Genomic DNA, 16067 nt, shown 5'->3' on the forward strand with positions numbered 1-16067 from the left:
AATGCTATCAATATTGCTGTTTGGTAAAGTTCAAGAACTGTTTAAAAAAAAAAAGCCGCCGAGTGAACAGGACGCTGTGGGGCTGTGTCCGATGAATATTGGCTGCCGCGAGGCGGAATGGCAAAAAAAGTATACTTGTTTTTTTACGCGATAAGTGAGCAAATGGGCGGATTTCCGGTGCTTCGCTCCGCGTCCCACCGCTCCAAATGCATCATACGCAACCGCGCCCGCCCGCGCGAACTGCCTTAATTACAATTGAAACGCACCGCCAGAAACGTTCCCAGAGCAATTGGTGTGAACGTAGCAATACAGTAGTGAGGACGGATTATAGGCTGGTGATCTACCCACAATGCCTTTGCGATCGACCGGTAGATCGCGATCGACGTAATGGGCACCCCTGCTGTACGGGGTCGCGGGAAGGTGCTGGAGCCTATCCCATCTGACTGTGGGCAAAAGGCAGACTACCCGGAAATGGTTGCCAGCCAATCGCAGGGCACACAGAGACAAACAAACATCCGCACTCACAATCACACCTAGGGGCAATTTAGAGAGTCCAATCAACTTACCATGCATGTTTTTGGAATGTGGGAGGAAACCGGAGTACCCAGAGAAAACCCACGCAGGCACGGGGAGAACATGCAAACCCCACACAGGGAGGCCGGAGCCGGGATCGAACCCATGACCTCTGAACTGTGAGGCGGACGTGCTAACCAGTCGCCCACCTAATAAATAACAGAGAAGTGAAAATAAAGTGGCAAAAACCTTGAACGCGGTAAGAAGTGTACAAACCTGCTGCGTGAAGGTCAACACGAGGCTGCTTGCAAACTTCGCCCACCAGTCGAAAATGTTGCTCGTTCTTTTCTTTTACTCCAAAGTTCCTCTCTGTACTTTGATGTCGATTTCGAGTGTCAGATCAACTTACCGTGCATGTCTTTGGAATGTGGGAGGAAACCGGAGTACCCGGTTAAAAGCCACGCAGGCACGGGGAGAACATGCAATTTCCACACAGAAAGGCCGGGGCCGGATTCGAACTCACGCACTGAGGCGACATGCTAACAAGTCGCCCACCGTACCACCCAAATAAATTCAAAAAACCCTCAATAGCTGAATAAATACTGTAAATGTTCAAGAATTTGAATACATATTAAAACAGTTAAATAAATATAGATGAAGATTTAAAAAAATACTGACATAAATATTTGGGGGAAATATTTCAATCAATACTGAAATATTTAGATATTGAAATGATTAGACAAACAATACATTTTGAAATAATAAACACTCAAATAACTGAATACATGTAAAAACAAATACTTAAATATAAAAAGTACGTTAAATATAAATGACATATTATGTGAATTATAATGAATATTTAAAAAATGTAAGCAAAAATTAAATGATAGAATAAATATTGAAATAAACTGTGAAATACCCAACAAATACTTAAATTTAAGTACATTTTCAAATTATTGGATATAACATACTATAAATAAGTTTTCCAAGGCCTCTGGTTTGAATCTAAATCCAAGCAAATATGAAATTGTGCCTATCAAGAACTGTTTGAAAACATTAATCTGTAGCATCCCAGTTAAAAAATGAACTGGTTTACTTAGGTATTACAATTACTAAAGACCAAAAAAAAGATCTGTGATGAATTTCAGTCCCATTATCGAAAGAACAAAAAAAAAAAAAAGATAAACCAGTGGCTCTTGCGGTATCTCTCTCTCAGAGGTAGAATTCTTCTCTCTAAGGCAGAAGGTATTTGTCGCTTAACATATGCATCTCTGTCCTTGCATTTGGATAGGAAACTAATTGCTGAAATTGACAAAGCTACTTTTCAACTTTGTGTGGAAAAATAGAACTCATCATGTGAAGAAATCTATTCTAAAAATGACTTTGAAAATGGTGGAGGATTGCAAAACGGGCATCATTGAGGTCTGATAAAGATATAAATGTTGGGGTTAGTAAGGTGGAAATTAAAGGGATAGTGTAAGAATAATAATGCATTTTAGTATTCATGTGTTTGATTTTTAACATTAGGCCAACTTGCTTAGTGTGCTTTGCTTTCACATATGTATGTTAATTACACACACACACACACACCCACACACACACACACACACTCACATAGACAATACAAGTTCATAGTGTTCCAGCTGCTTTCGCTCCCCTTTCCCTTAGAGCTGGAACACCTTTGTTATCAGGGACACCGAAGAATAATAAAAAGAAAGGGGGCGCAGGAGCCGGGCAGAGCGTTTTAGGAACTGTAATCGTACACTTCCCTGCGCTCTCCTTGCAAGTAAAAAGACAATATTGTTGTGGAATGTCTTCTCTCCTCATTGTGTGCATTGTTTATGAATGTCTCATTTGGTGTAAACCTGACATTAAATTGGTCCTTCGAGCCGGATCCCTATATGCCGGAAGGTTTCCAGCTGTCGAGTCAACCTCCAGGTAAAGTCCGTGGCCACGGCTCTAAGACCCTTTGTGGGACTGGTCTTTGGCTCCACTTCTGGGAACTGAAGGCTGACGGGAAGCCGGAGGAGTGAAGACATCTCTGGGTGAGTAGGAAACTCACGACACTCGTGGATGAGTGAATTGCGCGCTGGCAAAAAAAAACCTTGCCCTGGTAAAGTAGTAAGACAGAGTAAGTCTATAAAACTGTGAGACAGAGTAAGTCTATAAAACTGTGAGACAGAGTAAGTCTATAAAACTGTAAGACAGAGTAAGTCTATAAAACTGTAAGACAGAGTAAGTCTATAAAACTGTAAGACAGAGTAAGTCTATAAAACTGTAAGACAGAGTAAGTCTATAAAACTGAGAGACAGAGTAAGTCTTTAAAACTGTGTAAGCCTTGAGAATACTAGTCGATGTCAAGTTAAAAGACAGAGTAAGTCTATAAAACTGTAAGGGCGACGGTGTCCTGTACGTACTTAAACTCCGTGAAAAACGCTGCTAAAAGTGTGACTGTGTAAACTGTGTGAGTGAATGTAAACAGGATTGTAAGTGACAACTTTGTGTGGACGCAATAGGCAAGAATCCTGCGCCACTTGTGGTAGAAGCTTGAGGATTGCCACACACTGGGTTGATTGTCACCCTGTTTTAAGGTAAAAGTCAGTATAGGACACCCTAGGTATCATAAAACTGACTCTAGGAAAAAAAAAAAAATGAAAAAAAAAATGGGAAAAGTTAACAGTAAAATCGGTGATAAAAGTGATCTGAAACAAAACCTCGCATGCAAAGATTGGACATTTGTGGAGCGTCACTGTCCTTCCAAAATACAACACTTAAACCTTTGGATAACAAAATATGACTTTGCTGGCCAGCTTAAAAAAAGAAAATAACAATAATAATAATAATAATAATAATAAAGGATGGCGAAGGCCTGTGTACACTTGAATTCTGGGTGTGGGTATGTTTGGGCAAATCGGTTGTGAAACCCTGTGTGAAGTGTGTAAGTGAACAGAGTGATTGCGAATTAAAATACCACTAGGTATTTTATTCCATATAATTAGTATAGTATAATTAGTAGCATATGTAGTAGGATAATGAACAGCAGACTGGTGTAGATGCAGAAGCAAGAATTCTCCATCTGAAAAAGTGTAGTGAGAATGACCACAACAGGAAATTTGAATTGCTGTCCTACTGATAAAAATCCAGTTTTTAGAACACCCTAGGTGTTAGCAAGCTGGACCAAATTGTCTATACAATGGGGAAAATAGGTAGTAAATTTAAATCATAAAATGCAATGTAAGGATTGGAAGTTTGTTGAAAAACAGGATCCTGATAAGGTCCAGTATTTAGACGCATGGATAGCTGAACACGTTTTAAGTTAAGTTAATTACACATAAAGTAGCCGTGTTACAGGAATCAATCATATAGCAGAAGCATTTAATGGGCAAAAAGTAAGAAACGAAGATAATGTGACTTGAGCGGCGGCGCAGACATCAGGGGGGGGCACCTGGGCCCTCTGCTCCTCTCTTGTCTGACCCTGCGACAAGGCGGAACAATTCTTGTTCATTATTATAACATTTGGCTGAAGAAGAGCACAAAGTAAGCAAAAATAAACTACGGATGTAGAAACAAGTCAAATATTTGGGACGCAATCTTAGTGTTGGAAGTATAATTGTAGTGGGGAATAGAAAAACAAAAACAAAGTGCAATTCTCCAGGCTCCAAAACATCAAACGAAGGGGTGGATGATGTCATTTTTTAGGTCTAACAAATTGTTGCTGAATCTGGGTTCCAAATTATGCAGGAATCATTGGTGAAAAAATGTAATAGTGAAGACCTCAAATGACATCACCTTTAAGGTAGACCAATGAAGCAGGAAAATCTTTGTGAAATAAAGCAAATTTTAGTGTTAAGCACAGCATTATCTTAAATTATGGCGACCCCTTATTCAGTTGATAGATTGTAAAGGTCATTTTTCGACCTCAGTTTTGGTGCGGCAAGATAGAGACAAAATGAAACTAATTATTTTGAATTGGACGGTGCATTGCCGCACTCTGGAAGAGCAGTTATTGCAGCATCCATTGCTGTACAAACAAATGCAGCAATGGATGGGTGCCTCAGTTTCCAGTTGTTGTTTTTTTAAGTGCAACCATAGTTTTTGTTCTATCCCCTGATTTTGAGAGTGCCACGTGCAGTCTCTGCATTGTTTTAACAAAGGACCATGATCTTTTTAGCGCTAGCGAAACATTTACCTTGTATGTATTGAGACAACGTCTAACTAAAGAGACGCACGATGTTAAACACAGCCACATTGTTACTACTTCCTTAGGATGGAGGAAGACATGATTGCCTCACTGTAAACACAAACATACATATTACTCAGAAGTATTGTGTTGAACTAACTCACATTTTGATAATTTGTTCTAAACATACATTTTAATTAAGTTGTTAGTAATTCCTGACGATTAAATTAATTTACTCAGTTGTTTTGAGTTTACATGTCTTAAACAAATTAAATATTTAGAACTTCTGGATTTTTTTTAGGTGAAATGCTATCTATCCCTTTGGAACTTCACATTTTTATTGTTTTCCTGTTACAAAAACATTTATTGCATGCAATAGCTGATACATCCTTGTTGGCACACTGTTTTTTAAATATAAAAGGGAGATGCGCGCTATACAAGTGTTGGACCTTGTAACCATTTAGCGCTATAAACTCAAAATAATTAAGTTGGTGGTAATACTGTGCCCTCAGAATTGATAGTTTGTTACACGTAAAGAGTTCAACTTACGTTGACTTATCATTTCTAAGGCAACGAGTTAACATATTTTTTATTTAATTTTTTTTATAAACTGAACTCCTTGATTTAAAAAAAAAAAAAAAGAATAAATAAATAAGCTAAAATAAAACACTGGTGCGACATTACCAGGTGACATCTGTGTATGGCCAAACAGATTACTTATTTTACCGAAATATCCATACGAATGGGCTGCTGAATTGAATGGAAAACTATTGTTTCGTCATCATAGATGCTTTTTCAAAATGGCTAGAAATATTCCCTATACCAAGCATTCAGACGCGTTGACGGTGGCAAAAGCACTTTGCAGGGATATCATCCCCAGATATGGCATTTCTAAAAAACGTACAATGATGGTGGTACCCGTTTTGTTGACCAAATTGTGGAGAAAATAGGATTGATGGTTCACATTGATCTGAGAATCTTGGTGCTTACCACCCTCAAAGTGCTGGATTGGTGGGAATAATTAATGGGACAGCAGAAAATAGACAGAGATAATGCATTAATATAACGGGAAGTACTTTTCATAATAAGATAACGCTTAGACAATGTGTACACGAGAAAGACATGGCAAGTACTTTTCATGATGGAATATGAAAATGAGAAAGGATGGGTATGAGGACGTAGACTTTTGGAGAGTGTTGGCGCAGAAGCGTGAGAAAGGGACAAGTAAGTTGGACAAGGTGTTGTTTCATAGAAAAGAGGACGATGAGACGGGGGCCGGTGGCAGTGAGGAGGCAGGTTGGGGGTGTGATGGAACTGGCTGAAAAAAATAAATAAATAAATAAATAAATAGGGACAGGATTCACGCTATTTGTCGATGGGTCATATAAAAAGGATGTTTTTGGGAAAACACGACTGGCTACTCTGTTGTTACGGAAGATGAAATTTTAAAGGCAGAATCACTGCCGTCGCATTATTCTGCTCAAGCTGCTGAATTAGTTGCACTAACAGAGGCATGTAAATTATGCCAGAATAAAGATGTTACAATTTACACTGATGGCCAATATGCATTTGCAACAGTACACATCTTTGCACAATACTGGCACAATAGAGGCATGATTACATCAACGGGAAGAGCAGTGACACATGCTCAATTACTCCAACATTTGTTAGAGGCCGTACAGTTACCACGCAACATTGCAATATGTAAATGTGCTGCACATAAATCGGGGACAGACAGTGTGACATTGGGGAATGCTTTCGCAGACAAAACAGCTAGAGAAGCAGCTTTAAAGCCCTTCCTGGGGTTTTCAGACCACATTCCTGACACACAAATATTGAATACCCAAACCTTGATAGATATGCAACAGCAGAGTCCACAGACAGAACAAAAACTCTGGACTGATAAGGGGGCAACTTTGCGGGAAAATATTTATGTCAGCACAGAGGGAAAACCCATACTACCAAAAATTTGTTCAGGTGGGCAGCAATATTAAGCCATGGGGTGTCTCATGTTTCGACTGGGGGAACGGTGGCTCTTGTAAACAGACATTACACGACTTATGGGTTTAACCTCTTCTAAAAAAAGCAATTTTTGTACGGCTTGTTTGACCTGAGCCAGGCACAATTCACAAGGTAACTTGCGTCCAATGCGGGGTCAGTTTCCTCCGGCAACCTATCCTTTTCAGAGAATTCATATGGACTTTATTGAATTTATTGAAAGACATTATACCGCGATATGGTATTCTGCAGAGAATTTATAGTGACAATGGGACACATTTTGTTATTGTTAAAATAGGTCTGTTATTTCATATTGACAAAGCGTCATTGTTCCTATCATCCACAGAGTGCTGGTCTGGTGGAAAGGATGAATGGGACTGTAAAGAATAGGTTGAAAAAAAAAAAAAACGCATGGAGGAAACGGGTAGACCTTGGACGCAATGCGTTGATCTTGTTAAACTGTATAGCAACATTACTAGTATAACTGGGCCGACTCCATTTGAAGTACTTTTCGGTAGGCCCTACAAACTACCGTTATTCACTAAACACTGGGAATTGGATGATGAGGCGAATTTGGCTGATTACATGTGAAAGACTTTAGAGAAACGTGGTGAACTTAAATTACCTGAGAACGATTGTGTTTCCCAACAGACACAACAACTGGTGAAGCCAGGAGATTGGGTCCTGGTCCGGAGCATTAAGAGAAAACACTGGTACTCTCCCACGTGGGAGGGCCCATATCAAGTGTTGCTGACAACTCCTACTGCTGTGAAGCTTGCAGAGAGGAGCACGTGGATACGCTTATCACATTGTAAGAAGGTCATTTCTGCTGATTTCTCCTCCGGGGAAGGTGAGCAAAAGTCTGGCAAGAAGGTGGGTGCAGATTTATAGTATCTGGAAATACTTGACGGTCAGTGAAGAATTTGACAGACACCAACCCCTTTTTAGTGGAGTTACAGCAGAAATGGCGATGCCAAAATGGTTTAAAGATGCTATTGGGTGTTTTGCAGCTGTACTGATGGTTATTTTTGTATTTTTATTCATTTGGCACCTGTGGGGGCCCTCGAGGGGGGGCTATTTGAATCCTGCAGTAATTAGAACTAGGCGTGGCTCTTTGGCTTCATCCCACTCATTTGTTCCTTGGATTGTTTCCTGGGCTTATATTAATTCCATCAGAATTACTGTGGCACCCAATAGCACGACAGAACTGAAGCTTCCAAAAGCAACCCTGCGGGGGTTCAAGAAAAGGTGCGGTAGTATAATTCAAACGACGGGGAAGGGATACGAACAGTACTGGTGGTACCTCACTGGACATGTGTTAGATTCGAGTTGGGATTCTTTGATCACTACACAACAGGGTGATTATTGGGTTCCAGGACAGGGCCGTGAGGCTAGATATTTTCATAATAAAATACTTCTTTCAAAGACGGGGTCGACACTCAATCTCAGGGTCACTGTGGGGGTTGGGCCTTTCAGGCCTCCTACTGCAGTTATTTTTAATTCATCTTGTTGGGGGTTTCTTTTGTGGGCTTATTCATCAGGTTTTGATCCTTACTTTCCTATTGTAATTTGTAAAGACAGTACTATGTCTCCTTCTGAAATTCCTAGAGTAAGTTCATATGTTAAACAAACTAAGATAGTAATGAAACATGTTCCTCATACTGATTTTGGCTGGGAAATGCAACAAGTTACAGGTGTGATAGTTCAACATAACAATTGGATGTTGTTAGTAGAAAATGCTGCAGGTCGAGTCAATTTTAGTTGCATTACGTGTCTAGGACCAAGACGTTTTTTATTACGTATCATACCTGCGAAAATTGATCACAATTGTCTTATGGAAGTTATGACCAAAACAAATCCGAATTCCACCTGCATTTCCTGGGATTCAATTTATTCGCTGGCAAGGCTGTGCGGAATAAACCTATATTTTCTGCAATAGTCGCTAAAAACAACTTTTATTGTATGAATCTCACCGGTACAGGCCCAAATTTGGGGTCGATCAACGCCGCCTGGTGTGACACCTGGTGCGCCCACCCACGCTTGGATGCTACACCTCTCATTCCGCGCAGTGACGTGTGGTGGTGGTGTGGTGGTAAACAATTGTATGATACATTGAGAAATGCTTCAGGAGTTTGTGCACTTGTGTCATTGCTCTTAACTGTTACTATTTTTCCATCTACAGTAGAGGATATCCAGAGGGCAGCTCTGACGCACATTCCGCGAGAAAGGTTCTTTAGGAATCGGCGTAGTGCTTCCTGGAGGGATGGAGATCCGACCTATATTGATGCTATTGGCGCACCTCGAGGTGTTCCAGATGAGTATAAACTGGTTGATCAGATTGCAGCTGGTTGGGAGTCCATTTTTATTTGGATCACGCCGAATAAAAATGTTGACAGGATCAACTACCTCCACTACAATGTGTAGAAACTGGGTAACTATACCGAAGCAGGATTTCTTGCTATCAAAGAACAATTGGCAGCCACCTCTCTCATGGCGTTCCAGAACCGCATAGCGGTTGACATGCTCCTCGCGGAAAAGGGTGGGGTGTGCGCCATGCTTGGCGACTGGTGTTGTACATTCATACCTAACAACACGGCCCCGGAGGGGTCCCTCACCAGGGCCATCGATGGCCTCCGCGTTCTCAACCACAAGATGAAGGAGCACTCTGGAGTGGACACGTCTCTTTGGACGGAGTGGTAGGAAAGAACATTTGGTAGATTACAAGGACTTGGTTTCCTTTGTCCTGGTTTCTGTTGCTGTGTTTGCAGCTATCCTCACGTTGTGTGGGTGTTGTTGTATTCCTTGTCTTAGAGCACTGCTCAACCGGTTGATCACGACAGCTATTGCACCTACGACGTCCAAATTAAACGATGTTTATCCGTTATTGCTTTATCGTACAGTTGAGAGTAATGATGACACTGATGACACTTCTTTTGATTCTCCTGTTGACATTTCGTTTTCTTTTCCAGATCTCTTTCCGGGTCTTGGAGATTATGAGTAAAATTACATTAACAACCTCGGGTGTAATTACATTTGTTTTCATGAGAGTGATTCGGTAGATTAAAGCCTTTGTGGAGGGTCTATTCGATGATATGAGGATTGTGCAAATGTAAGAGAAACAGGGGGGAATGTGATTAATCAGATATATAATGATTCGGGTGTTGGATTTTTCAATCAGATTTTTCTTTATATTATTCATGTTGATGTTCATGATTAAGCCTGTTAGTTTTGTAGGTTTAGCTTTATACTATACACGAATAATGATGCATTTTATTGTTCATGTGTTTAGCTTTATATTATATAAAAACAGGGGGGATTGTAAGAATAATAATGCATTTTAGTATTCATGTGTTTGATTTTTAACATTAGGCCAACTTGCTTAGTGTGCTTTGCTTTCACATATGTATGTTAATTACACACACACACACACACCCCCACACACACACACACACACACTTACATAGACAATACAAGTTCATAGTGTTCCAGCTGCTTTCGCTCCCCTTTCCCTTAGAGCTGGAACACCTTTGTTATCAGGAACACCGAAGAATAATAAAAAGAAAGGGGGCGCAGGAGCCGGGCAGAGCGTTTTAGGAACTGTAATCGTACACTTCCCTGCGCTCTCCTTGCAAGTAAAAAGACAATATTGTTGTGGAATGTCTTCTCTCCTCATTGTGTGCATTGTTTATGAATGTCTCATTTGGTGTGAACCTGACAGATAGTTACACAGAAATTGATGGAGAGATGGCAGCGACAGAATACATAATAGATACAGAAAGCAGAGGAAGGTGGTTTACAGAATCAACAGGAAGGTTTCTGAAAAGCGGTGGAAGGTGGGAAATAGGTTGCAGGAAGTGGTGTTATCTAGGATTAGATGTGGGCATACAATTATGAATAGTACACTTTTCAAAGTAGGGAAGCAGGAGTCAGGGAACTGTCAATGTGGAGAGGAAGAGACTGTAGAACACGTCAGTTTGCACTGTGCAAACTACAACGAGGGAAGAAGACTTTTGATCGGTGTATTGGGAAATAGGAAACTGAAACTGGATTTAAGCAGTTAAATGCATTGAAATGCATGGAGTTAAAATGCTGAATAATAGCGAAGGTTGCAAGCTTCTATATAGTTATTGAAAGGCTACAGGATTGGTTAGTAGAATTTGAGAAAATGTAATTGGGATTGTTAGGTTTGTTGGTTGTTATTTTATTTACTGTTGTTGTTATTGTTATTGGTTAGGTATGTTTTAATATTTTCATTTTCCTGGGGTATCTTTAGGGGCATACCTGGTTCACACTCCTTACCAGTAGATGGCGGTAACGCACCTTTAAGTTTCTTGCCAACCGCCCAAAAAACTCAGAAGAAGTAGAAAAAATCGACTTCCGTACACGGTTTTTCCATTGCGTAACCAAACAGCCTCCGCATAATCATTCTTTCCGATTTAGTGCTGAACGGACCTCAGCCTCCATACAGGACGTCCATTACTACTTTAAACGACTGCGACATCATTTACTAAGTCCTTGTATCCTGTTTAACTCGTCTCGGCACGCGTTGATGCTTCTCGGCCTAGTTATCTTATTTAGCCTATTTTAGATCGCTAGCCTCTAAACAAAGAGAAACGCACGACACTTCGTCAAACGGAGAGTGCGAATTTGTCGGGATTATACCGTGTGAAAATGTGTGCAAGAACGACATCAAAGTACAGAGAGGAACTTTGTGGAGTAAAAGAAAAGAACGAGCAACTGGTGGGCAAAGTTTGCAAGCAGCCTCGTGTTGACTTTCACGCAGCAGGTTTGTACAATTCTTACCGCGTTCAAGGTTTTTGCCTCTTTATTTTCACTTCTCTGTTATTTATTAGGTGGGCAACTGGTTAGCACGTCCGCCTCACAGTTCAGAGGACGTGGGTTCGATCCCGGCTCCGGCCTCCCTGTGTGGAGTTTGCATGTTCTCCCCGTGCCTGCGTGGGTTTTCCCCGGGTACTCCGGTTTCCTCCCACATTCCAAACACATGCATGGTAAATTGATTGGACTCTCTAAATTGCCCCTAGGTGTAATTGTGAGTGCAGATGTTTGTCTTTGTGTGCCCTGCGATTGGCTGGCAACCAATTCAGGGTGTCCCCCGCCTACTGCCCGAAGAGTGCTGGGATAGGCTCCAGCACGCCCCACGACCTTTGTGAGAATAAGCGGTATCGATAATGGATGGATGGATGTTATTTATTTGACAGTGGCTATTTTGCTGTGATCGGTGTTCCGGTGCAACTGGTTTACAGATTAACTAGCTCCCAATCCCAGTTTTGACCATTTGGGCAATGTCAGTCTGGTAATTTTTTACTTTTACAATTTTTAATATTCTCAATTTCTTGCAGTCGATTGAGAATGGCAAACCACAACACACATTTAATCACATGGTTAGGGCAACAGTTTATTTTCTCATTTTCAAGGGAATATATTTGGTCAGCAATTTTCAGTGAAGTCGCACAGACAAGATAGGTGGAAGACAACGAGGAACCGAAATGGCGGCTGCAGTAAAACCCGTACTCGTTGATAAAATGGGGGCCCGAAGTACGGTGTGGAAGTACTTCGGGTTCAAACCGAATGACAAAGGCGAGCCACTGAACACAGAAGCACCGCAGTGCAAGCGGTGCTACAAAGTCCGCCTTGTGAAGTAAGACAACACATACAATTTGTACAAACATTTGAAGGACAACCATGCATATTTGTACCGCGAATACTGTAAAGAACGGCAGTTGACAATGTTGCTCACCATTTCACTAAACTGTAATGTCAATGAATAGGTATGTAATTTTTAACTCAAGCCCCCCATTTGATTCGATTTTGAGTTCCCGATTTCGATTTGAGTCAATTTTTTTTTTTTTTTAACTCACTGCTGTGCTTGTCTCTGTGCGCGAGTGTGGTGCTGCAGCCATTCACAAACGCAATACGCAATGATGTTTGGTGCCAGCATGTCAAGTATGGCTGCCACAAATCATTTATTTATTATTTTACTAGTCGACTAATCGGATCATATGTAAATCGTGACATAATTGCACCAGGCTCTTATATGACGATCGGTAGCTTACAGCTAGGATTCGTCAAGGTACGCACGAAAGAATAATAAAGACAATTACATTCAACTGGTATTAAACTTTGCAGCTTGTACCAACATTCCTGACATGTTAATAAATGGAGTAATTGAAATTAAAGGTACTGTAGCCTTAATTTTTTTTTAGCTGTAAATGTTTAGTGCATTTTAAAATGGAACCCAAAACTATACACGATGCTGAGATGCACTAATACAATGAAACTACCTATGAATAATAAGATAAATACTTCATTCATTCATTCATTATCCATACCGCTTATCCTCACAAGGGTCGCGGGCGTGCTGGAGCCTATCCCAGCTGTCATTGGGCAGCAGGCGGGGGACACCCTGAGTTGGTTGCCAGCCAATAGCAGGGCACACAGAGACAAACATCCACACTCACAATCACACCTAGGGGCAATTTAAACAGTCCAATCAACTTACCATGCATGTTTTTGGAATGTGGGAGGAAACCAGAGTACCCGGAGGAAACCCACGCAGGCACGGGGAGAACATGCAAACTCCACACAGGGAGGCCGGAGCCGGGATCGAACCCACGACCTCTGAACTGTGAGGCGGACATGCTAACCAGTCGACCACCGTGCCGCCTAGATAAATACTTGTAAACTTATTTAACTTTTCTTGAGTGAAATTGTAGCAGATCCCGACCAGGTCACCGCTGAAAGATATATAGATAATCCTTCGATGTGGATTACGCTGGATATATGAAAAATAACACACATAAATCAGTGACGCGGGACACCTGTTGCTCTTTCTCCATCAACTTGGATTAACTTTATTTACATGTTCATTTTAATTTCATACTGCAGTCATGTACTTCCGTTGGTTTGTATGTTCCAGATTAAAGTGCTGATTATTAGTGTTGTTCCGATGCCTATATATATATATATATATATATATATATATATATATATATATATATAAAAATTAATTAATTCTAAAGAACTGCATACTCACTTGGATGTAAAACCATTGCTATCATGGCTTGGTCAGACTTAAAAACCTTTGTGAAACAGGAAAACAGACTAATACACAGTCAATCCAGTAGAACTTTATTGCGTGCCCGGTATGTAAGTCAGTAAGACAGTAAGTGGATAAACTCTTCTGAAACCTCAGCGTTTTGGCTCCCTAATGCCAAAATAGTGCAATAATCATGTAATTTACATGTATAACAGTAGTGCAACAAGAAGTAAAATTCAATTAAAATAAGAAATAATATACACGAGGTATCTTTGAGAGAGATTTTGTCGGATTAATTACAAAAGCTATAGGACATTATTATAAAAGTTTGTTTTGAGTATTAGTGTCCCATCGCAACAACTTCCGCTCCCAAATCCACTTTCAAAACCAAAAACAAGCAGTAGAAAAATCCAACAAGTTCAACTCCAAAATCCAAAATTGAGCAGTGTTTGTTGTTGCGGTCCATTCCCCTTGTTCATGCTCGCTGCCGTTGTCGCCGCCGCTGCAAGCGCTCTTGGTGCTTGTTCACATGTTTCGTCCTCAAATGTTTTATCATGTTTGACATATTGAACCTGGCCACTTTAGTTCCACCTCTTGCAACTTTCGCACTGCAAATTTTGCACTTAGCTGTTGTTGTACTCGCTGGAGTTTCTATGTTGAAGTAGTTCCATATCGCCGACATTATATCTCCTGTACCCCACTGTTTTTTTTTCTCTCAACATGAAAAAGCGGCCCCGCCATTGGTTAAGAGCATAATAAGAACGGCTGCCTTTTAAAGTCTCGCTCATACACTTGCTGCGATCAACCTGCGCCATTTTAATGGGGATTACAGTCGTGATCGTCCACAACATTACTAACATTGCTGGTTTCGTTTCAAGTATTGTACTTCACACACATATGATTTTCACTTTTCACACAAAAAGAAACAACCCGCAAATGCCCAGGAGCCAAAAGAAACGAACGAAAGAATACATCAAACTGCGTCATACTTCCTCGACGTCATTACACGGGGTCAACAACCGCGCTATTTAAATACACTTGCGGTACTTTTATCTTACATGTAACACATCACTGGGTATATGTGCTTCCAGATATTTATAATCATAGTAAAAATAAGTAACTGACCTGGATATATGAAAAATAACACACATAAATCAGCGAAGCGGGACACCTGTTGCTCTTTCTCCATCAACTTGGATTATGAGCCACACTTCGCAAAACATCGCAATGTCCCTGTGATGCTGCAGGTCAGTGCTTCCACCCAGTGCCCGCTTTGCAAAACAACATACTGCAATAGTTTCTGAATATGAATTACACAGAATGAAATGAAACAAGTACAATAACCCAAAAATGACTCTTTCATGGAAATAAATAAAAGATAAATATATCTTAACAAAACACTTATTTTGTGAGTATCACAAAATCATATGAGTAAACTTCGGTAAAAGCACTGTGCTAAATAAAACGTAACTAAACACTTGTATTGGATTTTAATTTTGTTTGTATGTATTTTGTTGAAAAGAAACTTTTTGTTTTGCTTCTGTAATATGCATACCGGTAATTAGATCTACACATTCAAAATCTGATATGCACATGCAATGAAAAAAACATAATTCTTTTTACCACTCTAAATTAGTATATTCTAACGACCTAGGGTATGTTATGTCTTTTATTGTTAGGTGTTGACATTAAGGGTTTGTGGAAGTCATGTTGTGTTAACTTTGAGTGGTGGGATTTCGGAGTTCTTAAATGCAATATTCGGGATGTGGTCACAGTAATCGTTATAAGCATGCAAACTCCACACAGGGAGGCCGGAGCCGGGATCGAACCCACGACCTCTGAACTGTGAGGCGGACGTGCTAACCAGTCGATCACCGTGCCGCCTAATAAATACATAAAATATATTTAAAAAAATGTAATTACATTCTTAAAATATCCATCCATCCATTATCTATACCGCTTATCCTCACAAGGGTCGCGGGGCGTGCTGGAGCCTATTTCTTAAAATATTTAAATAACCAATTAAGGCACAAAGGCAATGCATTATATAAATTAGAGCTGAACGATTATGGCATTTTTTTTTTTCCAAATCGAGATTGCGATGTGAGTTGGGATTTTTTTTTTCAAAGTACTTTCTAATGTATTTTTCAACAATGAATCTTTATTACAACAAACGATATCGGATTTGTAATGCATTGTAGAATACTGAGTTCAAGGCAAGTGAAGCATTAATTAATATGAAAGACTATCTACTACAATTACAGATAGAGTATATAGTTACTAAATATTTTGATGTGCAGTTTGGTAAGCGTTCACCAC

At 40.2% G+C, this 16067-nt stretch overlaps 2 pseudogenes across 2 annotated transcripts in view; both read left to right on the forward strand.

Moving 5' to 3' along the window:
• The window catches only part of LOC147132779 (uncharacterized), a 12990-nt pseudogene extending 2379 nt beyond the window's left edge, over positions 1-10611 (forward strand). The window contains exon 2 of the transcript XR_015081801.1: positions 7343-10611. The product of XR_015081801.1 is annotated as an uncharacterized LOC147132779 (transcript). The remainder of the gene's footprint in view (positions 1-7342) is intronic.
• A 436-nt stretch (positions 10612-11047) lies between these two features.
• The window catches only part of LOC147132780 (uncharacterized), a 28439-nt pseudogene continuing 23419 nt past the window's right edge, over positions 11048-16067 (forward strand). The window contains exon 1 of the transcript XR_015081800.1: positions 11048-11477. The product of XR_015081800.1 is annotated as an uncharacterized LOC147132780 (transcript). The remainder of the gene's footprint in view (positions 11478-16067) is intronic.

Source organism: Filicampus tigris, chromosome 17 (assembly GCF_054856515.1).
Source record: "Filicampus tigris isolate MCC_2025a chromosome 17, RoL_Ftig_1.0, whole genome shotgun sequence".
NCBI lineage: Eukaryota > Metazoa > Chordata > Actinopteri > Syngnathiformes > Syngnathidae > Filicampus > Filicampus tigris.